The 23,703-nt window shown below is 42.9% G+C and overlaps 1 protein-coding gene and 1 long non-coding RNA gene across 10 annotated transcripts in view; one reads left to right on the forward strand and one right to left on the reverse strand.

Annotated features, from left to right (window-relative positions):
- ESRRG (estrogen related receptor gamma) overlaps positions 1 to 23,703 on the reverse strand; it is a 625,647-nt gene that overhangs the window by 571,964 nt on the left and 29,980 nt on the right. For 2 of the 9 annotated variants that reach the window (XM_047704110.1, XM_047704100.1), the window contains exon 1: positions 7,068 to 7,446. The exons of 3 other annotated variants lie outside the window; for them this stretch is intronic. The gene's annotated coding sequence lies outside the window, so the exon portion shown is untranslated. Of the gene's footprint in view, positions 1 to 7,067; positions 7,458 to 8,004; positions 8,207 to 23,703 lie in introns of those variants that run through there. 4 more of the 9 variants (XM_047704104.1, XM_047704114.1, XM_047704111.1 and 1 more) reach the window with 4 other exon arrangements.
- On the forward strand, positions 6,518 to 7,654 carry LOC125085631 (uncharacterized). The gene is made up of 2 exons (XR_007122977.1): positions 6,518 to 7,101; positions 7,424 to 7,654. It is a non-coding gene; the product is annotated as an uncharacterized LOC125085631 (long non-coding RNA).

The following is a 23,703-nucleotide window of genomic DNA, read 5'->3' on the forward strand; positions in this document are numbered from 1 at the left end:
CAAATTCAGAGAATTTAATAATGTCACAAGATCATACAGGCCATAAGTGACCCAGCAAAATGTTAAAATGGATGCCCTCACTCTGATTTATAAGCTTTTCCACATAACACACTGTAACATACTTTCCCTTGAGGAAGGATGTGCACACCTTAGTTTCCACCTTTTTCCTTTTGATTTCTCATCTACCCATCAATTAACTGCAGACCAGGCTGTCTTAGACACACACACACACACACACACACACACACACACACACGTACCACCTCTCTCCTCTACCTTCACATGCCTTCCATCTTTGTGTCTCTCACGTCTGGGGCAATTACTTCAGAGAATAATTTTTCTCTCCATTTTTATTCACTCTCCTGCTTTTCAGTGCATTTGGGTGTCAAAAAACAAATCTTATCACAGGTGATAAACTTGGAAGTAGTGCTAATGTTACACTATTCCAAGGGAAAGGAAAGCCATATACTTTGCAACCAGCCTCTAAAAATCCTGAAAGTTTCTAAAAAATCCCTTTCACACACTCTACAATAGTTTCCATCTATCTTTTTAACTCCCAGTTATATGTGCATTTCTCTTAAACATCAACCCTCCTGAGTCTAGATAACTGATAAACTATCATTCAGTTTTATTGCCTTTATGTTATGTTTATCACTTGTATCATAATAGAACTCTTTTTCATATTTTTTCATCACTGATATACAATATTTCACTCCAATAAGTTAACATAGGCTTTTACAGTCTATCCTAGCAAAAGGAGTCAGTATTTAAGATTGTTTTATGTAGGGGGAAAAAGTGTGTTTTGAATAGCTAATAATTGATCTACAAATGAAAAGTTTTTATGTAAATCTGTCTAAATTTCATGAGGCTTTCATTTCAAACCACTAAACCTGAGCTCATTTCTTACTCTACCTCCTAATATTTCTGGTCATGGCCAAAGGCCACACTCCAGTAAATAATTAGTTGACAGAATGGAAATAAACAAGAGTATAATTAATTGGTCGATTCATTACTAATCAATCATTTAATGCAGAGTCACAGAGGTGAAGTAAGTTGGAGACCATCAAGTCAAACATCCTCATTTATAAATGAAGAAACAAAGGTTCCCTGTTCTCAGATACAGAAGACAACCCGATCATACTATAAACTATGCTTACGACCATTTCAACTCATCCTTAGCTAAAGATCGATGTTCAGCCATAGACACACATTAGCCAAAAAGAGCAAATTTCTAGCTCTGAAGGTGATTGAGCCAAAGGATCATCAGGTATTATGTCCCATTTCTGCAACCTTTGGAAAATAAATGTTCCTACTAAATAGAAAATGAATTTCTAATAACTGAATTAAACTGTTCATCTAAATAGCCAACTTTGGATTTCTCTCCACACATAATAACTTGGAAAAATATATAGCCTGTGTTTACTATAGCACGATAGCCACAGTCTCTAAGAAGAGCTATAACTCGCTAACAATTTTCCTGATTTATGTTTGAAAACATACAGGGCATGAAATGACTTCTGCAACCTTACATTTTCCTCAAGAACACTGGTAGACAAAAGATATATTCCAAAAATCATGTTGGGTTGCTTGTTAAAGCTCCCTTTTTAATAGAAATGTGTGATAAGTAATTATGCATGTCCCACCAAAAAAAAAAAAAAAAAAAGTCATTAGATTTCCCCCCTCCCCATTAAGAGAAGAAAGAAGAGAAAAGGAAGGAAGAGAAGGAGGAAAAGAGGAAGGGAAAGATGGAAGCAGGGAAGAAATTCTGATAAAAGAATCTATTTTCTTATAATGTTTATATATTATAAAACCTGATTGCCTTCTTGAGTAAGAAAGTGCCATAAATATTCTTCCAAGGAGTAGCTTGTGGATAATGTATGGTTATATACTGTAACTCGGTACACAAATGTTAGTTATTCTTGTTAGTTATTCTTGTATTTAACATATATGGAAATCTGCTTCACAATCTATAATTGTGCTAATAAAAACAGGTATTTGTGAATATAAATTATATTGGTCATAAAATCAGCCTTATTAACCTAATATATCTTAGAGCAAGATTGAATTTAAATGGGCCACTCTGGTAACACAGATATCCGAAAACACTGTTTATTCTACTGTAGAAGTATCTATCAGAATAACACAAAAGTTTCTCTATGCTTCACATAACGTTAACATCTTGAATTTGAATCTTCAAAACAGTAAAAAACGACAATGTGAGGCATGCATATTTGCCAAGTTCAAATAATGTGTTTGTATAAGGGAAGTAAAATAAGCACATTCATTAATTAGCACCTTTCCTAGAGTCCCACCCGGGTTATTTATTTTAGCAGGTGGGCCATCGGAAACAGCCATCAGGTCCCTAAGTCAATAAAATACCTTCGAATCTCCAGTGTTTTGCATTTTATCACAGAGATTCCAAAGACATTCAACTTTCTTTTATGGTAACTATGATCCTTCCCCTGTTTAATGAATGAAGTATCCATCATAAAAGAAATATAAACAAAGGCCTGATTTTAAAACTATGGATGATTCTTCTTCACAACTACAGGTAATATATCGTGCATAATGGTATAAATGCACTATAAAATGGGGGGTACCCCTCGGTGAGAGTAGGAGAGGTGGGCTTTATAACCAATGCAAAGGAGGGGGTAGGCTAAGGAGGTGGGGGCCCTTCACCACTGGAAATCATCAGGGTTAAGGGAATGAATGGTACCTACTCTTCAAAAAAAAAGAAACCTGCCCTAGCTATGGTGCTGAAGACACACAGAGACTTAACATTATCACACTGTGTACTTCAGGAATGTATTTCCAGATGTGCAAAGATTTCTCCAGTTACTTGAATCTGAACATCCAAGACCATCAGATTATGTGTCTACGTTCTACATCAAAGGCCTGTATACATTCTGCAATCATCTCTTAAAAGAAGGCCCCATAGGCCCGGGCCACCACCAATGATTCCAACACCAGTTACTATTAGAAATGAGGCTCAAAATAGTCAAAAGAAGATCATCCCCCGAGAAAGGTCCTTAAGCTCTCCTAGAGCACCTCACCCCCACCTGCCAGCATGACGGCGTGACAAGCACATAGAACTTAATCATAATTCCCCTCGTGGGTTCTAAAGGCCCAACTTACTCAACCGGGATGGCCATGTTAACCTAAAAACCAAATTGCAAACCTGAATTATCTCACGGTTTTAAAAGACCAACCACAAAGAGACAAGACAAAATGTCTTTGTTTGCACCAAGGCTGAGGACATGATTTTTTTTTTTTTACTTTATAAATGATTTTGATATTTTAAAGGACTTTTTTAAAAAAACATGCTAATCTAAGACCTAGTAATTATTACTTCAAAATGACAGAAGCTATTGTTCATGGAGAAATTTTCAGTTGGTTTTCTCATACCAGTGGTTCAATTGAAAGATTTACCAACTGCTCCCTGGAGAAAACAGCAGATCTGCATTTAAATGGAGATATAGTATTTCCAAATGCACAGTACCTAGAAGGCAGATACTGTCAAGGTTTCTTATAGTGAGAATAACTCAAATTGTATTAGGTACATCTCGATGCTGTAGTCATCTCCATTCTCATAGGGCTCTGTCTGTTTCCATCCCATTCTTTCTCCTCGGTGCATTCTTCATAACATTTGTCCCAAGGAGTTAAAATTAAACCTTGCTCCACTGCAAACCCCCCACACAAACAACCAGCGATTACTACTGTACATATCATTTCTGATGTGTACAGAAAAAAGACCACAGAAGATAGGTTGGCCAGAAATGTTAAATAATTGAAAAGTATAATGACTTAATAGAGTAGTAAGCTTAGTTTACAATGCAGCCAATTTAAGGCCATAAAAATAGTGTGTAAAAATTTTATCTTGTGGTTGACCATTACATATCCTATCTATTATTCAAAAGTATCTCAACACTGTTTTTCTTCATTAATGTGGCTTTTGGCATTTCCCTCAAAATCTTTTTGGCCCCGCAGTTTTCCAACAATTTTGAAACAAACACAAAATTCCTGCATAAAGTCACCTCACCAGGATCACGAGCTCTTCCATATCTAACTGAAATTAATTTTATAGGTCAATCCGTAAGGCATTCTCTAACTTCCTTGAAGATGATTTGTTTTGCATTTAAGGCGGTCAAGCCCGCAAGACATTTCAAGAAAGAAACAAGACTACAGCTACTTGTATCGACACATCTGTAAACAAAAGGAGAACCTCATAAATAACCCCTTTCCTGCAACACACTAATGCAGGGTTTGTCTATATTAGACAATGTCACGGGGCATCAGGAAAGTTTTGCCTGGAGTGTTTGACTGAGGTGTGCATAGCATGTCTGTGAAGGAGAAAAAAGAGATACTTGGGATCCATTTCAAACATAAGCCCTTTGGGGCACCTGGGTGGCTCAGTGGGTTAAAGCCTCTGCCTTTGGCTCGGGTCATGATCCCAGGGTCCTGGGATCGAGCCCCGCATCGGGCTCTCTGCTCAGCGGGGAATCTGCTTCCTCCTCTCTCTCTCTGCCTGCCTCTCTGCCTATTTGTGATCTCAGTCTGCCAAATAAATAAATAAAATCTTAAAAAAAAAAAAAAGTAAGCCCATTAACACTGGCAGCCTCTTGCTAAAATTCTAGCTGCATCCCAAATGTCTCTAGTTGGGTTTGTCTCTAACCAAACAAGGTGACTGAGAACAGCCCCAGAAACTTATCTCTAACCAACCAAGGTGACTGAGAACAGCCCCAGAAATTCTCTGCGACACTTTCCCCATCCTTCGGCTGTCTGCCTAGCTAGTCATACCTTGTCTTGCTGCCCTGCCATTCTCATGCTGATTCAAGTTCAGAACTCAAAATGAAAGATGAAATATCTTGAAGATCACTTAATATTGAAATACTGTTACAGTAATAAGCGGTGCTCAGTTGGAGATGGGAGCATGGTACTCTCCTGGTAACCTTTTAATTTCTGGAAAAATTGTACAGAATAAATTGAGTGGCACACACATGGAAACCTAATCGATTGATCTGCTCTATTTTGTTAAAGCACCACCTATCAGAAAGTGTCTTTGCTCCCTGTCGCAATCCCTGTTCAAGAAGACCAGCGGATCTCAGCCACACCATGCACAAAGATTTAAATGCCATTTTGATTTACTGAAGAAAATAAATCATCTTTCCTCCGCGTTCACCGCCCCAGTCAACAGACAGTCCTACGTTCCACCTGACACCATTCTCAATACACACACCTCTCTGTCACATGAGTTTACAGAGTTACAAGAATTGTTTTAGTAAAAACAACAGTCATGCATAACACACAAGTACACTGGGTCATCTGGGCCTGTGTCACGATATACTTAAACCTTTTCGTATTTGAAGGGGGAAAAAAGTGCCATCAGTGTCACTTGATCTCCATCCACGTTTTCAGGCACCTCATTTCCTTCGGCTATTCCTCAGCTCAGACTTGAGAACTGTTTAAATTTCCCTCTCTTTCCCACAATGATAGGACCGTCTCTTAGGTTGGCTACCTCATTCTGATAACATCAAATCCACTGGACAGGGGGAAAAAAAAAAAAACCAACAACACAAAAAGCATCCTGACACTCTCCCCCAATCCCACTCCCTGCCTTCCCCTTGAGGACATTTCTTCCTCTTTTCTCTTGCCTGCTGCTTCTGAATTTGGGCATTTTCCAAACACACTCCCCTATTTGGTCTTTGGGCAGCGTGAGAAACAAAGGAGAGTTTCTCTTCAAAACTAGACCAAGTCATTCAGCTGCTCTGAAACACTTCAAAACATCCGCAGTTCTCTTGATCCTGCCTTAAAGTATTAAGCAGGAGTGTTTTGAAAGTAGTAGGAGGTCATATGTGCACCTAACAGCTTCTCTTAACTCACATGCTGGGCATTTTTCTTTTTTCTTCTTCTTCTTCTTCTTTTTTTTTTTTTTTAAGAGAGAGAGAGAGAGAGAAAGAGAAGGTGCTATTTTCAACATTGCCCTCTGGTTTACGTTAGCAAAATCATTTGCTTTCCGTGTGTGTCTGCGCCCCATCCCAGGGCCAGTGGGTCTGGTACTACAACACAAACACAGCAAATGTGCCTCCTCAGCTCCAACAGACCCATGTGGCAATTCACAACATGACCGAAGCAAGCACAATAAATAAACACATACATAATCATTGCACAGCACTGAGGCAAGAGGGGGGTTTCTCCAGGCCCTTCCGGACTCTTCCAGAATTGCTCATTAAGATTCTGAAAGGGGGAGGGGCTGCAGCTAGGAAAAGGTTGCCAGAAGGGAAGAGAAGGGGAGGAGGGGGGATTTGCCCTCAGTGTCTTTCTCTCTCTGAGAATCTCCCGTCACCCAACATGGGGGGGGGGGGGGGTTTCTATCCTGCAGCCTTTTCTGACATACTTGAGGGGAAGGAGGGGGTGGGTGGTTTGAAATACTTAAATGACGGTCGGGTGACCTCCGTGCAACTTCAGAGACTCCCTCCCTCTGGAAGGTGAACGGGTTGGGGAGCCGGGAGGGAATGAGGCGTAGAGGACAGGAGGAGACACCTAGGACTACGGCAGCAGCAATCACCAGAAGGATTTTCCAGCCCACGACAGCAGTCTCCAACTCCTGACACCGCCCTCTCCCCCAACGACCCCTTCCCCAGAGCCCCTCGCCCCAGAAGACCCCCGAGGACTCACCCAGACCCCTCCCAGTCCATTGCCCCAACTCTGCCCTCACTCTTTGCCACTTTACCAAGCCCTGAAGTCTATCCAGGGAGGGGGATGGGAGAGGTGTTTAAAGAACGAATCTCATTGCAATCAGAATTTATCCGTGTCTCCAGCACACACGCCGACAGTTTTGCAGTCATGGTAAGGCAAGTCGACAAGAGGTGGAGGGTACTTATGGTTGTGTTATTGAGGGAGGGGTTGCTTCTCTTTTTTCTTTTTCTTTTTTTTTTCCAAGAGACTCTAAACAAGTGAAGGGGGGAAGGGGGTAGCGATAGAGATTTCAACCAGGACTGCAAATCAAGAACGCCCCAGATGCAAATGTCTGTCTCCAGATGTTGATGATAAGGATTTGGACCAGTTACCTTGGCAGGGTCAAAACTGCAGCAGGTTAATCAGGTGAGTCGTCGGGGATTTTAAAGAAGCCGAAGCCGGTTTCTTTGGCTATGAAAGTCTACAAAACCCCCATGCAGGAACATTGCACATCTTACACACGCCTCCTTTAACTGGGCTCCCGCGACCTCGGCAGGCGAGGGGGTGCTGGCCGGCCCGCCGGTGGCAAGGGCACGGCCACCGGCTCTGCCCCCGCGGGCGCGGGGCCGGCCTGGCCCCCGGGGTCCGCGTCCCGAGCGGCTGTGCACTCACCGAGCCGGGCTGCGAGGGGCAGAGGGGCGCCCGCGGCTAGCCGGAGCGCCGAGGCGCCTCCCTTTTCTCTTGGTAGCGTCGGTCCGCACTCCCTGTGACCCAGGACGTCATGATGCCTGTCTGTTTTCTCAATGATAACTTGGCAGAAGAAGAGAGAGGCTGCCAGGTTCTCCTCGGGTGGTTACGTGGTATGTGCACGTTTCTGTTTGCATGCGTTTCTCTCGCTCCCTTTTTTAAAAATAAATATCTGTGTTTGAAAAAAAAAAATTCCCGGCACTGTCAGGATTTGATTGCATTATTGCGTTTGCATAATTGACGCCTCTGGGTGTGTATATGTGTGTGGATGTGCGTGTGGGGTTTTTTTTCCCCTTTAAATCCTGCCGCTCCCGCCGCCGCAGCAGCCGCTGCAAAGGGGAAGCAAGCATGCGTTCATCTTTTGTCTTTCATTTTACCTTCAGGGTGACATTCAGTGCCAACTGCTCCCTTTTGACCGTCGCCAATCCCCGCCTGGGCAAAATAAATTTTAAAAACGTGGGGGGAGGGGAGGGACCGGCCCCGCAGCCCCAGCGCTGGGGTGGCGACTCCCTTCGTTAGCGGACCCCAGACCTACCCCGACCCACCTCCCGCCCCTGAAAAACCCTTTTCCCTTCTACCCACCGGGCCCAGGCAGAGAAGCGGCACCGAGACAGCGAGGAGCATCCACCCCGGGCCAGACACTCATGTTCGCGGCTCCTACTTGCTGACTTGCATCTCGGATGCCTTCTCCGTGTGTAGGCCTCTCACAACTGGAGCTATTTTTGTCTCCCAGAGATGTTCTTTAAAGCCTTTTAAAAATGGGAAGGGGGCAGGGAAGAAAACCGGAGGGGGGGAGAGGAGGGAGAGAAATAAAAGCCCGAGCCCCCTATGTGAAGGGCTCTCCAAACACATCAGGAAATTTGGGGGGCTCCTGGCGCCCGGCCCACCAGGGGAGTTTGCAAGGGCAGAAGGGAGAACTAGCTCTTTATCTGAATTCCTCTACAACAGCAGGAAAACTTTTCCTTCGTACAAAGCTAGTATTGCTGGCTAGTCCCTGCATTTATCATTTTTATAATTATGTTCTCTCGCATCAGCACGAAAGGTCTCAACCATAACTCCTGATATTTATTTTTGCAAAACATGAGAATGTATTTGACACGGTGTCGCCACATGACAGGTAAAGCAGAGATCGTGTCCCCTTTAGGACACTTAGTTTCTGTTATTTGTACGTCGGTGTGTTTTCTGTAGTTTCTATTAATCATAACACTGTGCACATTAATCACCATATGCGCATTACTGAAAAATAAATATCTAGTGCCAGGTCTGGCAAATATTTGGGCCTCCTTTATCGCGGATTCCCCATGTGGAGCAGAAGAATGGGCTTAGGAATTTTATTCCACATGCTTTCTTGTTGTTGTTGTTGACCTTGGTCACCATGGTGGACTGGTAAAGTCACTATTCCCACAGATCCCAAAAAGCCCCTAAAAGATGACAGCATGAGCCAGGGCTGCAAAAAATAAAGTGTGGAGGAGAGTGTCCCATCGGAAAAGCAAAGCTGACTGGGAGGAAAAACTTTCTGTCTCACCCAAGATCATCTGCAGCTGCTGTAGGTTTAAGACTAGTTTACCTACTTGAGAGGTTGCCTAAATGGAATGAAAATTGCAAGTAACTTTTCTCTTTAGAGTCATACCCCAAGGATCACTGGCAAATTCCATAGGGAGACTACTGTAATTACGCAAAGACCAGATGATCAGAATTGGAAGAGCGCCTCCGTAAAGTAGCCCTAAGTGCGTGAGGGCCATTGACTAATAGATCCCCAAACTAGAACAGTGCCTCCTTACCCTTAACAACCAGACACAGCTCTCTGGCCCTGCAATCAGGCTCCTTAGAACACCAGAAAGATGGAACTGGTGCGGTCCTATCCAGTGCTTAGAGGTCATCGGTGTCAAAGATGATTCTAAAAAAGGCCAGGAAGGGCCTATTCAGAACTCGAGTGGGTACCATCTACTGATGTTACTGCTAACATTTTAGTGACTATCCAAGAGTCCAAGAGAGGCTTATTAATATTCAATCTCTCAACCTGCTTCTCTAGCTTTATTACTTATTAGCCTTAGAACCGGACCTTTAAAGAGTCACTGCAAAAAGGAAAAAAAAAAAAAAAAAAAAAAAGAGCCATAAAAATTTGACTCACTTTAATTCCTTGAAACCCATTTTTCTTTCCAGACAAATGCCTTCTGTGCCATTTACCACCAACCCACATGGCACTGCAGGCGGCCACGGGGTAGATGTCTGAGCACCCAGCAAGGGGTAGAGGCAGAGTAACTCCCGTTCTCCGGGTTTGAACAGATCCTTCCTAAACCCGGATTCTCTGAATCCACCTCTGGCTAAGAGCTGCTCTCTGTTGTTTATTCGAGTCCAAACTCCTCAAGATGACATTCAAGTCTTTATTTTGTGGCTTCACCCTAAATATAATAGTTAATATTGCTGTAGCTTGTTTGGTTTAACTTTCCAACCAAATCAAAGCCCCCCCCCCCCAAAAAAAATGCTTACTAAGATGGATGGAATGCATGGAAGGTGCTGTCTTAAAATTTGCTTGTGGGGCACACCTGGGTGGCTCATCCCTTAGGCCACTCCCTTCTGCTCGGGTCATGATCCCGGGGTCCTGGGATAGAGCCCCGCATCAGGCTCCCTGCTTAGCGGGAAGCCTGCTTCTCCCTCTCCCTCTCCCACTCCCCTTGCTTATGTTTCCTCTCTCACTGTCTCTCTGTCAAACAAATAAATAAAATCTTTAAAAATAAAAATAAAATGTGCTTGTGTTTAGAACTTGTAAATCCTCCACAAGAACAGGAGAGAAGGATTATTGGTATTCCCATTCTACCCAAGGAAACTGAGGCACCAAGAAGTTAAGTCATTTGCCCAGAGTTACCCAGCTGGGGTTCAAATTCAAGTGCGTTGAGCCCTCACCATCAAGTTCTCTGCTTACCTACTATGGACTCAACTTCATGTCTACCCCCTCACATCCTGCAGTCCAGCCACTCACCCACTGCCCACACCCTTTGTTAAACCCAAGGTCACTGCCTGAGCATTCCACGCCCCCTTCTGCCTCTTTGGTCTTCAAATTCTCTCTGTTGGTCAAGGCCAAGTTCAAGACCGACTTTGCCCACAAAGCCATTATTTACTATTATTGGGTATATTGATCATTCTCTCTCTTTGTTCCACACTGTTCACTTTTACGTGTGACATCACTGTTCTGTTTCTGAGGTTTATTTTTCATCTCTTCTTCCTCTCTCAATTCCTTTCTGACAGCGTTATGCTTTTTTTTTTTTCCCCTGCCTCTTCCGGTTTGCCTAAGTACGACCCCAGCTGTCCTTAACTCACTTCCGATGTACTGATGGACACAAAACTACCCTTTGGAAAGCTAGGACGCCACTTTTCAATCTGACAGAAATTGCAAGTTTGATGTAGCAAAAGTTTTGTCCTTTTAACTGAAAAAATTGCAAGCTGGCTTCTCCATATTTCAGATAGTCCATAGAAAACAACCAATTAAGATCAGAGGTGGAATTATTTAATTGGAGAAGCCTATGACGATGAGGTAAAGGTCATGAATGTGGGGAGTGATGGACAAAACTCAATCACTGTGGCTTTTTAGCTGTTATGATCCTCCTTCTGCCATATTTTGAATTTTCTGAGTGTCACGTTAATATTTCTGTTTAGAATTAGGAAAATAAGTGAAGACTCGTAACTGTGAGACCGGTGACGCCATCATGCACCTGCTACTGACCAACTCTGTGTAACCTCTGGCAAATTATTTAATAGCTCTGAGCTGCAGTTTCCCTCTTGCACAAGAAGAGATTTAGCTAGTCTCCAAGGTCCGTCCAACTCTAACCTTCTACAAGTCTGAAACAGGATGTGGGAGAGAAAAAAAAAGAGGGCTCAGACTAGGAAGGCTGGGTTTTTTTTTGTTGGGGGGTGGATACAAAAAGTATGCTAAGGAGCTCAGGTAAAGCTAACAAAGTCCTTAAGTCTAATTTCTGAGTATACTTAAGGGTAGCTCAAAACACAGAATCCATATATGAAAATATTTTCAAACTTGCATTTTCTAGTCTCATTTATATAGGATAAAAAAATGAACTGAGTGTACCAACAGCCCACGGTATCAGCTACAATATTATTGGCTGTCATTCACGCTTACCTATAACTTACTTTCTTTCCAACACAACCAGATTGTTACAGACGTCATTTGACAGGAACGGATCCAACCATTTTTGCCTGGATGCCTTAGACTCCAATCAGCTTGAATTAAATTGTGAAGCTAGTCGAAAAGCTATGGGTTTACGGTGAAGAGACTTGGGGAGCTAGAACCAGACAAGGGTCTCCTACATACTTCCTCTTTGCAACTAACTCTGAGAAAGCCTCCCTCAGTGTTCCTTTCTTTATTTATCCTTACCAGAGACTTACAACTCACTGACCTTCTCACCGGCTTTGGTTAGGATACATGAAACAGCAGAAGCAAAAGCACTCTTCCCACACAACGAAGTATTATCATGGCAGGTAGACTGCACTTTACACCAGAGTTGATATTCTAAAATATGGCACAACATTAACAGAACATAAGGTCCCCTGGCTGCAAATCTAAATTGATTTCTACTTGCTAGTTATAGGACCACAAAGTCCTACAGCTAGCTGAGGGCAGAATCAGGATGATTGTGCAGAAATCACTTTGTTCCAGTCCAAACTCAAAACCTGGTATAAACCACGGGCAAATATTACAGATCATCACCTCAACTGGGACCGGGGCAGTTAGAAAACCTATTTCAAACAGAATTTCAGGAGTGCCTGGCTGGTTCAGCCATTAAGCATCTGACTCTTGGTTTCGGCTCAGGTCATGATCTCAAGGTCATGAGACAGAGCCCCACATCAGGCTCCGTGCTCGTGTGGAGTCGGCCTGAAATTCTTTCCCTCCCCCCGGTCATGTTCTCTCTCTCTCTCTCTCAAATAAAAAGAATCTAAAATAAATAAATAAATAAATACTACAAAAGAAATTTATACCATGCCTCTGACATCCAAAAAATGAAAACAATTTCATATGGGACAAAGGTCCTCAGGCCAAATTGTGTGATAGCTCTAAGGACCCACGGATAGATTAAGAGTCTGAAAGTTGTCAAAATGTGTGTGTGTGTGTGTGCGCGCGCGCGCGCGCGCACGCGCCCACATTGTTCTCAAGAGAAGCCCCATAATGTTCATCACATTCGCAGAAGGGTTCATGACTCCAGAAAGGCTAAGAACCACTGATGTAAGAATAGTTTATTTTAAAACCAAACTTAAAGAGAATAATACATTCCTTTAAGCCGCATGCCATGCTGACTGCCACACGGACAGTGTGTAATAATCACTAGTGTTCAGAATGATGGCCTTGAGACACAATAAAAGCTTCAGTCATCAAAGAAATTTATTGTCAAGGTATTTTGCTTACCTGACACGGGACAATGTACCAGTCTTTCAGAAAGATCTGAATATTGAAATAAAATAAGAAGAGGTTTCTGGTTTTGTTTAAGCTGGTTGGACAATTCTCTGTGTGCTAAGAAAGATGAATTGCATGTAGGAAAATACTCATTGTTTCTGGGAACACAGTTAAGGTCTGCTCAGCTGTGAGGAGGCAGAGAACGAAGGCCTGGACCAGAAGTGTAGCAATGAGATGGGGAGACGGGACTGGAGAGGTATCTGGCAGGAACCTGGGAGCAACAGACCGAAGTACCGGGCTTGGACAACTAAATTAATGAATGCATGTTAAAGAGGTACAAATTAGGCCTACACTCAGAAAACAGTGAATTCGGCTTGGGATATACTAGGTTTAAAGGCCTATCAAATAGCCAGATTCCACTGGCCTCAGGAAAGACTTAGAAGAAATATGTCGCTGGAGAAATGTATTTGGGAATTATCAGTGAATTGGCAGTGGTGTCAGCAGTAATAAAGATGGGGGGAGGGAGGATGATGAATGCAAACGATTTAGGAGCATCTGAATTAAAAACTGCATTTATTTGAATAACGTCTAATTTGTAAAATACGAAACTACATAATACCCAAGGCAAAACAGTGTTGGTTATTTTAAATATTTAGAGACACCTGTATTTAGACCATAAATTTCTGAATAGAACTATACATCTCAGATTTTATTTTATATGTAGGACTTTCTGGAGTTCTTCATTTCAAGGTGCTTTTCCATTTGATATAGTGCATTCAGGGCCTGGGTTCAGAAGGGAGAAAGGCTTTTCTTTGGCAACCAAGTTCAACTGGAAAAAGTCATCAAGATGTCACCTGATGCCACATGTTACCAATGACGTTCTCAGCATGTGGCCCTGCCAGTTGCTGAACCAGCAGAGGAAACTCAGTGTCATGGAAAGAACACTGAACTCGGAGTCAGAACACTTAAGCGGGAGTCCAATTTCTCCCTCTGACTGTTTTTTGCGACCCTGGGAAAGTCATTCAACTGCTTCTACCCTGCATTTCCTCTCGGACAACTGCCCGGTGCCCCTCGGGGGATGATTCCTCCAGCACTGGTGTTGCCATGATCACCACAGGGGTGGAATGAGGGAAACTAACCACATGCTTCCAAAGTCTCCTCCTTGATGAACTACTCCAGGATGCCATCTCCCACTCTCCTCCCTGTGATGGCCCAGGGTGACCCACCACCCCTCCTCTGTGCCTACATCAACATATTTTTAGCAGTCACCATATTTTATTGTAATATTGTTCATATGTCTGCCTCTGCTACTCAGTGGTAAATGCCCTCTGTGTCATAAATGTTTTAGTTATCTTTTCACTTCTAGTCCCCAGCACGCAGTAGGTGCCCGATGAATATTAAATGAATAAACTATTATCCGGGGAGACCATTTGCCTATATCGGTTCCTACTCCATGAAAATTCTTTAGATAATCTGGGAGGTTTAAAAGCAGGGCCAGCCTTACGGATCCACAGCCATAAGCTCTCCTGTATCAGTGCTTTGCTCCCAAGGGGCCCCTCGCTGCATTACATGCACTGATTATGCTACCTTATGTATACAGTTATTATACAGGCAGGAAGCAGGTCATTTCCTGGTCATATTTAAATGTAAAATGCAAAACTGCTCCTCCCTCCAAAAAAAAAAAAATATATATTAGCACTGGCTTTGTTTGGCCCTGATACATAAATGCCGCATACCAGGTTTTGCCAGAAAGCTAAGGAAGGGAAGATGAAGAGGGTGAGAGACACGGAGGAAGGCTGAATGGTTTCACAGAGTGGTGGAAAGAACCTAGACCACAAAACCGAAGATCCTGTGTCAAATTCCCGGGGAATGACCTTCAGCTTTATGTGATCAGATATGGCATCCTTAGAATGGAATCATAGTGTTTAAGCAGCAAAGTTACTGAGATAATGGATAAAAGAGCCAAATGCCCTGTCAAAACAGGTGCCTCATAAAAGCAAATTCTCCTCCCTTTCTTCCTTCTTGCCTGTTTACCTTCCCAGAAGAAAAAGGAATCCAATTCACAGATTTACAACCATGATCAACTTGTATGCTTTACTCCTGACCAGGCTCCTAAAAAAGAGGACCACAGAGATTAGCTGAGACCAGTGTTCTCCAAACTTTGCAGCATGCTGGAATCCCTCAGAAGCTCTAAACGATCTTGATCTGCAACATGTGCCCCATAGCAATGAAATCAGAATGTCTGAGGGTTGGAGCCAGGCAACGGTATTTTATTTTATTTTTTTTTTAAGATTTTATTTATTTGTCCGAGAGAGAGGGAGAGAGAGCGAGCACAGGCAGACAGAATGGCAGGCAGAGGCAGAGGGAGAGGGAGAAGCAGGCTCCCTGCTGAGCAAGGAGCCCGATGCGGGACTCGATCCCAGGACGCTGGGATCATGACCTGAGCCGAAGGCAGCTGCTTAACCAACTGAGCCACCCAGGCGTCCCGGTATTTTATTTTTTTGGAAACTCCAAGGGATTTCAGGGTGCCCCAGAGTTTGAGGACCATTGGCTAAGGTAGAGAAATGGGCCTTTGGCCAGTGAATTAGTCTAATTACAGCCCAGAAGCAGTTGTTCACTCTTTCTCAGACCCAGAGCACTTATTCCTCCCCCTTCCACCTTCCTTTGGCAAGTTCTTTACAAATGAACACTAGACAAGGTAGTAACGGTAGAGCGACTCATCCCAAGTACCAAAACAGCAAACAGAAAAGCACGCAAGGCAACTGTATTTGTAGTACTTTACCATTTAAAAAGTGCTTGAACCCCTCATTGTATTTACTCCTCACTACAACCTTGCAAGGTGGGTATTATTATGAGGCCCAATTTACAGATAGTAAAATCAAACACAAGAAAAGTTCAACTCTCAAGGACAAAGTGGCAGATTCGCATCTCATGCTTGCGTCCAGGGTTCCAGAATGGATGCAGTTTTCCTGGACCGTGCGCCTTTAGAAGCCTTACTGTTCATCAGTCAGTGGGGTCACTGCCACCTGTGAAGGATGGACCAGAGCTATGGCCTAGCTGCTCTGCCATGTTGGAAAAGGAGGGCGGAAGGGAGGGCGGGAGAGAGGGAGGGAGGGAGGAAGGAAAATATTTTAAATACATTTGAATTAAATAGGTTCCTTTCCAGTAGGCTTTCCAAATTATTTAATATGCTAACAAGCCCTGTAAATATCTAGAAATTATTATTTCCCAACTGATTGAAGAGTGAAACCCTTTTTAAACTCAGCATTTCTTAGGACTAATGTCCCTTGGAATGCCATTAAATAACAGCTGCTTTCCTCATCCGCCCCCAATATTTATTTGTCACCCTTGTAGAGAGGAACCCCCACCCCCACCCCAAGCACCTTATTTAAAACAGAAGGGTCGCCTGGGTGGCTCAGTGGGTTGAGCATCAGACTCTTGATTTTGGCTCAGGTCATGATCCCAGGGTCCTGGGATCAAGCCCCGTGTTGGGCTCTGTTCTCAATGAACTATCTGCTTTTCCCTCTGCCTCTGGTCCTCCCCAGCGTGTGCTCAGTCTCTCTCTCTCAAATAAATAAAATCTTTAAAAATAAGTATATAAAACAGGAACACCACTTTCTCCCCAGGCCAGTCCTCCCTACCTGCTTTCCCACTTTGTTTCTCCATAATCCCTAGCACCTTCTAATATAGTACACAGTTTCCTTATTTATTTTGTCTGCTATCTGCCTCACTCTCTCTGCCTGTGTGCTCTATGAGGGCAGGGCTTTTCCTGGTGATGTTTTTCCCCACGTGATATCTCCAGCAGCTAGAAGAGTACCAAAGGGCCAAAGAGAAATGGTCCATGGAAAAAATTCAAATGAAGGTAACTTCTCCGAAGTTATGGTCCCTTTAAGGATATCTTTTCTAATTGTAGCTATCCCTAGAATACAACCTAATGAAGTGGCTGTGATCCCTACCTTATAGGAAAATAAAATTAGAATTAAAGCAATTAGACCTATAAGCAGAGCAAAAAATTGGTTAAGCAAAAAGGTTGTTAAACTGGAATTGATTCTTTTTAATTTTCTATGTAATTATTGTGAGATAAAGTAGACATGGTAGATGTTTCCAAAGGTATCTGAGAAAACTAATAAAAACGTGGACATCCTTGAATTCATTGCACCCAGCCCTAATGCACCAGGCCAGGAAGCTATTTTCCATCTACCCAAACTGACCAAGCTGAGATACAAAAATTCAGCAAGCCCCAGATATAACAATGTTAATCATTGCCTGAATTCAGATTCTCCATAGGTCAAATCATCTTCTGAGGAAACTTCTATAGAATTCTGATGGAAACCAGCCTATAGCTCCGGTGTTAGTTGGGTCCTCCCCCACCGGTTTACAAGGGCTCCACGATATAATAACAGTACTTGGTATCAGCATAGAATCGTCCTCTGTAAAGGTCAGAGTGCTGTGAACAATTCAGATATAAGCAGGGATGAGGACGGTCCGCAGAGCTCAGAAAATGACCCAACTGACCAATTCCTCTCCAAACACCAGAGTAACAATGAAGTGGGGGATACACGGTCGTGTATGCCCGAGGAATGCTCTGCTCCTCTCTTGTTTTCCTTTTTATCTAGAAAAACCGCATTTATGAAGTGAGGCTCTTTTAGTAATGAAAGTGGTATTTATTAAACACATCAGACACTACAAATCCAAATGAGCATTTCCCTCCGAAATAGTCACTTGGGGAGGCTATGTAATTACCTCCGCGATCCTGTGGTAGCTCCAAACATTGTGGGAATTCCTCTTTTATTTTTATTTTTTTTTAAGATTTTATTTATTTATTTGATAGAGATTACAAGTAGTCAGAGATGCAGGCAGAGAGAGAGAGAGGAGGAATCAGGATCCCCACTGAGCAGAGAGCCTGATGCGGGATTCAATGCCAGGACCCTGAGCCGAAGGCAGAGGCTTTAACCCACTGAGCCACCCAGGCGCCCCTGGAATTCCTCTTTTAAAATCACCTTCATAGCTGGTTTAAAACTCACAGGAAAACCAATATCATTCTTTTATGGCTGCTTTTCATGTAACAAAAATCCCCGTAATCTTGGGGGTCAGAGTAGTAAGGAGCCGACTGGCTGCCTCTCACCATCTCCCAGGCATGTATTAAAGACACAACGTGCCAAGGCTCTGCCTGATTTGCTGCACGGCAGGGACTGTGTTTACGAGTAACCATCCCAGGAGATTTTGAGGCATCCAGTTTCCCTTGCAAAGTAGGGGTGTGAGCGCCTCGATGCTAGAACAAGGTCTGGCAGCTGAACCCTGGCCTGAGCCAATTAACCTTCCTTTACTTTATGGCCACAAAGCCAGAACCTCTAACATCCGATTACACATTCTCTCACCCAACAACTGTTGAGCCCTTACTATTTATTTTGCACAGTGGAACCTGTTGGCAAATGATAAAGTCTCAAGTGAAAAAGTACGGATGGTTGCGTGGAAAACATCACTATTGGACACATTCTCTTTCTCACCATGCTTTTTTTTTTTTTTTTTTTTTTGGACCAACTTCATGGCTTCAGCCTTTGCTGTGGAGACAGTCCAAAAAGAATAAGGAGTGTAGGCAACAGACTCAAACTGCCTGGAGTTGTGCCTGACCACTAATCACGGGACAAGTTACTTTATCTGCTCTGTGCCTCAGCGTTCCTCATCTGAGGTGTAGCTAATCATAGTACTATGTCCTAGGGATGCTGAGAGGATTAAGTGAGAGAACACATTTTCAATATTTAGCACAGTGCTTTTAGTTTTCAAAAAATATCAACTATTATTATTTTTAGTACTTAGATGCTAATAATTTTTAAATTATGAATTCTAGATCCCATCTCCCAACCTCCTTATTTACCCTGAATATATAGATACCCACCACCATTTCAAACTTACCACATAAAAACTTGAATATTGGTCCAACTTTTCAAATGTATTCCAGCTTATTTGCTCTAATCTTGAGTCAACTTATCATTATCTGCAGACTCATAAGGTCTCCAAACCAATTTATCTCAGATTTTTGTCTCCTACCTTATTCTACCTCCCATGCCAACAAATATACATACATCCATGTTCACTTAAAGTCATATTGATTTTACCTCAATAATTTTTCTTTCCACTTGTGGGTGTGTGGCTTTTTAAAGATTTTATTTATTTATTTACTTGAGAGAGAGAGCACACATGAGCAAGGAGAGCAGCAGAAGGAGAGGGACAAGCAGACTCCATGCTGAGCATGAAGCCCCAGGCGGGACTTGATCTCCCAACCCTGAGATCATGATCTGAGCCAAAAATCAAGATTCAGTGGCTCAACTGACTGAGCCACCCAGGGACCTCATGTGCATGTGTGTGTGTATTTATGCATGTGTATTTTAAACCAATGTTTATTTAGACATTACTACATACCAGGTCTAAACACTGTATAAACATTAAGTCATATAAGTTTTACAAAAGCCTCATGAATTCAGTACTATTATTATTCCCATTTTGAAAGTGTAAAAACCAAGGCACAAAGAGGTTGGGAAACTTGCTGAGATTCAACCAATTCTGAGAATGGGAAGTCAATGTTGGCAGCGCGGTACAGAACTGTGCTTTTTACCACTAACCAGCATGCTGCTAGAATATTTAAAATAAAAATATGTGTTGAGTTCTCCACACAATATACCCTCACAACAATCTTATGCATAGATAGGATTAAAATTCCTCTTCTGTAGATGCGGAAACAGGGGCCCGTAGATATGACCTGCCACTTTCCCTAGCTTGGGTTTCCATTATGTGTTGCCTGGGCTAATGAAATGACCTCTTGTCTCTTCTCTGCACCTCCCAGTTGAAATGGTGCTGGGAAAATTGGATATTTACATGTAAAAGAATAAAACTAGACCCCTGTCTTACATCGTACACTGAAATTAACGCAAACTGAATTAAAGATTTAAAAGTAAGACCTGAACTATAGCAGAGTAAAAACCATCTGCAAAGCAGAGGAGTCAACAAAATGAGAAGGCAACCTATGAAATGGGAGAAAATATTTACAAACCACATATCTGATAAGGGGTTTATATGCAAAATATTTGAGAAACTCATACATGTCAATAGGAAAAAACAAATCATCCAATTTAAAAATGGGCAAAGGATCTTGGCAGACATTTTTGCCAAGGAGATGGTCAAATGACCAACAGATACAGGAGAAGATGCTCTAAATAACTAATCATCACAAAAATGCAAACCAAACCACTGTGAGATATCACCACACACTTGCTAGAATGGCTATCATCAAAAAGACAAGAGATAGGGGTGCCTCGGTGGCTCAGTGGGTTAAAGCCTCTGCCTTCGGCTCAGGTCTTGATCTCAAGATCCTGGGATCGAGCCCCAAATCAGGCTCTCTGCTCAGTGGGGAGCCTGCCTCCCCCTCTCTCTCTGTCTGCTGCTCTGCCTACTTGTGATCTCTCTCTCTGTGTCCAATAAATAAATAAAATCTTTAAAAAAAAAAAAAGACAAGAGATAACAAGTGCTGGCAAGGAAGTAGAGGAAAGGGAATCCTTGTATACTATTGGTGGGAATGTCAAGTGGGATAGCCAGTATGGAAAACACCTTTGGGTACATATTTATATCTGAAGAAAATGAAACCACCATCTTTTTTTTTTATTAATTTTATTTTTTATAAACATATAATATATTTTTATCCCCAGGGGTACAGGTCTGTGAATCACCAGGTTTACACGAAACCACCATCTTGAAGAGATCTCTGTGCCCCCATGTTCACTGTAACTTTATTTACAATAACCAAGACATAGAAACAACCTACATGTCCATCAGTGCATGAATGAATAAAGAAAATATGATTGATTATATACACACACACATATATACATACATATATATTTTTTTTTCAGCCATAAAAAAAAAGAAGGAAATCCTACCTTTCGCAGCAACATGGATGAGCCCTAAAGGCACTATGGTAAGTGAAATACAGAGAAAGACAAATACTGTATGATCTCATTTATATGTGGGGAATATAAAAATATTAAATTCATGAAATAGAGACAAGAATGGCAGTTGCCAGGACTGAAGAAATGGATGAAGATGGTCAAAGGGTACAAACTTGTTGTAAGATGAATTAAGTAGCAAGAATGTAGCGTAAGGCATGGTGGCTATAATTAACAATATAGTATCGTATATTTTAAAGTGACTAAGGAAGTAGACCTTAAAAGTTCTCAGCACCAAAACAAAATGGTAACTATATGAGGTAACATATGTAATAACTAAAATTATGGTGATAACAATTCCCTAATATATACACACATCAAATCATGTTGTGTATACCTTAAACTTATACAATGCTGTATGCTAATTTTGTCAATAAAACTGGGAAACATCAAATAAAATAGAAAAGAAGAAAGGCTTCTCTCAACAGAGGGGAAAATCTGCTGTGAGTGGGATTCCAAAGAATGCTGTTCAGCATGGCTCCAACCATCCTATGTTGAATGGGTTGAAGGACTCAGTCTGGAAGGCGTGGATTGGAGATCCAGCTCAAAGTCTGGTTTGCACAGAAGCACACAGTTTTTGTAAGTTTATTTTACATGTATTTGGGCTTGCTTGGAGGAAGTGGGGAGCTGATGGAGGGTACAAAGCTAAAGCACCTCCCTCAGTCACCCTCCCTCCACGGGCATGGCTAGAACATGAAACCAAGAGGAGATGGAGAGCTCTTCAGCCAGTTCCTGGGGTCTGGATGTCATGCTGTGATGGGAAGCAGTGAAAGGCTTCTGAAAGGGGAATGACATGATGGTACTGATGTCAAAGAACAGACTACGCAGGTGACTGATGCCACAGTTCTAAAGGGGTCTGTCCTCGTCCCAAAGAAGGATGTGGGGTCTCTTCAGCATTCCCGGAAGAGACATCAAGTGTCAAAGGTTTGAGGTGCCCACATATTTGCTGTGTTCAAGAAACAGCAAGCAGACCCAAGTGGCTGAAGCAGAAGCCGAGGGGAGAACAGGTCAGAGCACAGGAAAATGAGAGGGAATGTCAGCACAGAGATGGGGGGGTTCTCTGGTGGGTCCTGAGCAGAGAAGCAACCCGGTCTGACTTGTTTTGCAAAAGAAATCACTATTTGCTCTGATCGTGAATGTCGTCAATGGTAACATACAACCACTGTTCCTGGAACAGGGTTCTGTACCCAAAACATTCCCAGACACTGCTCTGCCCTCAGTGCTCACACCTTTTTAATAAAGCTCCGCACATGCCTACATCACGTGCTTTATAGCTGAGTCAAAAGGAAAACAAAGTCAAAGACAAACTGTCCTTTTTGTCCCCCAACCATCCCCCCCAATGCCATGAACAGTTCTGGTGTAGGGCATCTGGAGAGCCAGGTGCTGGGGCTGGTTACCTAGTTAGTGGGGCTGGTTACCTAGTAAGTGCCTACTCATCTGGCGAAAGCTCTGGAAGCCACTGTTTTAATACACGAATGAAATGGGAGGGGAGCAAAGAATGGCCACCATCAGCCTGCTGTCAACACAGTAGGGTGGAAACAGTCACAGAGCTTGCATTCCAAAAACCCGGCTTCTAGACTTGGGTCTACCATTTACCAGCTGACTGGCCTTGGGCAGTTGAACTAACTGAGCCTCATGACCTTATCCACTCTGTGGAGATGATTCCTGCCTCCCCGTGTCGAGGAGGGAGAGAAACGTGAGACCTAAGGGGCAACGCGCTTTGGAAATGAGAAAATGGGCTCTGTGAGAGTGAGACATCACTATCTTATCAGCTGCCTGGTCCCCAAGCAAGGTCTTGAAGTCAGAGAACTGGAATGGCTTGAAGCGGAAACAGAGATGAGAGAGACTGGAGCAGTGGGTGTTGGGTAGCACTGGGCTTCAGGGGAAGGAGAAGGGGAAGAAAACAGTGACATCACTGGAGCATTCTTCCTATTCATGATACATTTTGTATCTAATCATTTCAAATTTTGCAATAAAAAAGTTATATAAACTCCATGGTTTGAGAGTCATCATAAAACTCTTCCTCATGGATGACGCTTCTGTGGTGAGAAAGAAATCTTAGGGAAAGTTCACATAACAGGCTACTCTCTGGCAGAGAGTTTGCAAAGGATTATGGGTTCTGTGTGAATTCAGTTGGACAATTAAAGTAAGTGCACTCTCCTGTCTAGCTCCTTGTCCCTGTGACACTCTCATTCCCAAAGATACCCCATCAGACTCCCCAGCAAATCAGTTTCATCCGAAGCATCATATCCATCCTGACCCCTAGTCAGGGGCAATCCAACAAGGCCAGATGTCCTGTCATAGTCATCATTCTTCTTGCTCTTGCTAACGGGGTAGGCTGACTCCAGGAACTGAATTCTTGGTTCCTATAATCAAAACCCCATATTGCTCTAGGCTAACCCTAATAACCAATTTTGTACAAAAGCTATCATATGTTGCATTCTTAGTGTGGTTCAGGCATGTGCTAAGTGCATTACTATTTTTATCATCACAATAACCCTATAAGGCAGGCACTATCTCATTTTTATTGGCTTTACAGAAAGTAAAGAGAGACTAAATAGCTTGGTCAGGGCTGTGAGTAAGTGGTGGGGCCAGTAATTGGGTTGAGCTGTTCCCCTCCCAAGCCTTAATCAGAGCAGTCTAGGTACTCTGCCTGGGCCTCTGAATGCTGGCCACATGCATGGGTCCTCTCTAAAGCCTGGAGTCGGCCTGGATCGATGCTGACTGCTTTCCCTTGAACAACCTGGCTGGCTGAACAGCCACCCCCTACCACTCGCTGGACTCCCCTAATGCTGACTCCCACGGGAGCACCAGCCTGTCTCCATGGTAACGGAGCCTCCTGCTTAGACATCCTCCCCAACCCACAGGTGGACGAGCAGCCCA

This window comes from Lutra lutra, chromosome 15 (assembly GCF_902655055.1).
Source record: "Lutra lutra chromosome 15, mLutLut1.2, whole genome shotgun sequence".
Classification (NCBI taxonomy): domain Eukaryota; kingdom Metazoa; phylum Chordata; class Mammalia; order Carnivora; family Mustelidae; genus Lutra; species Lutra lutra.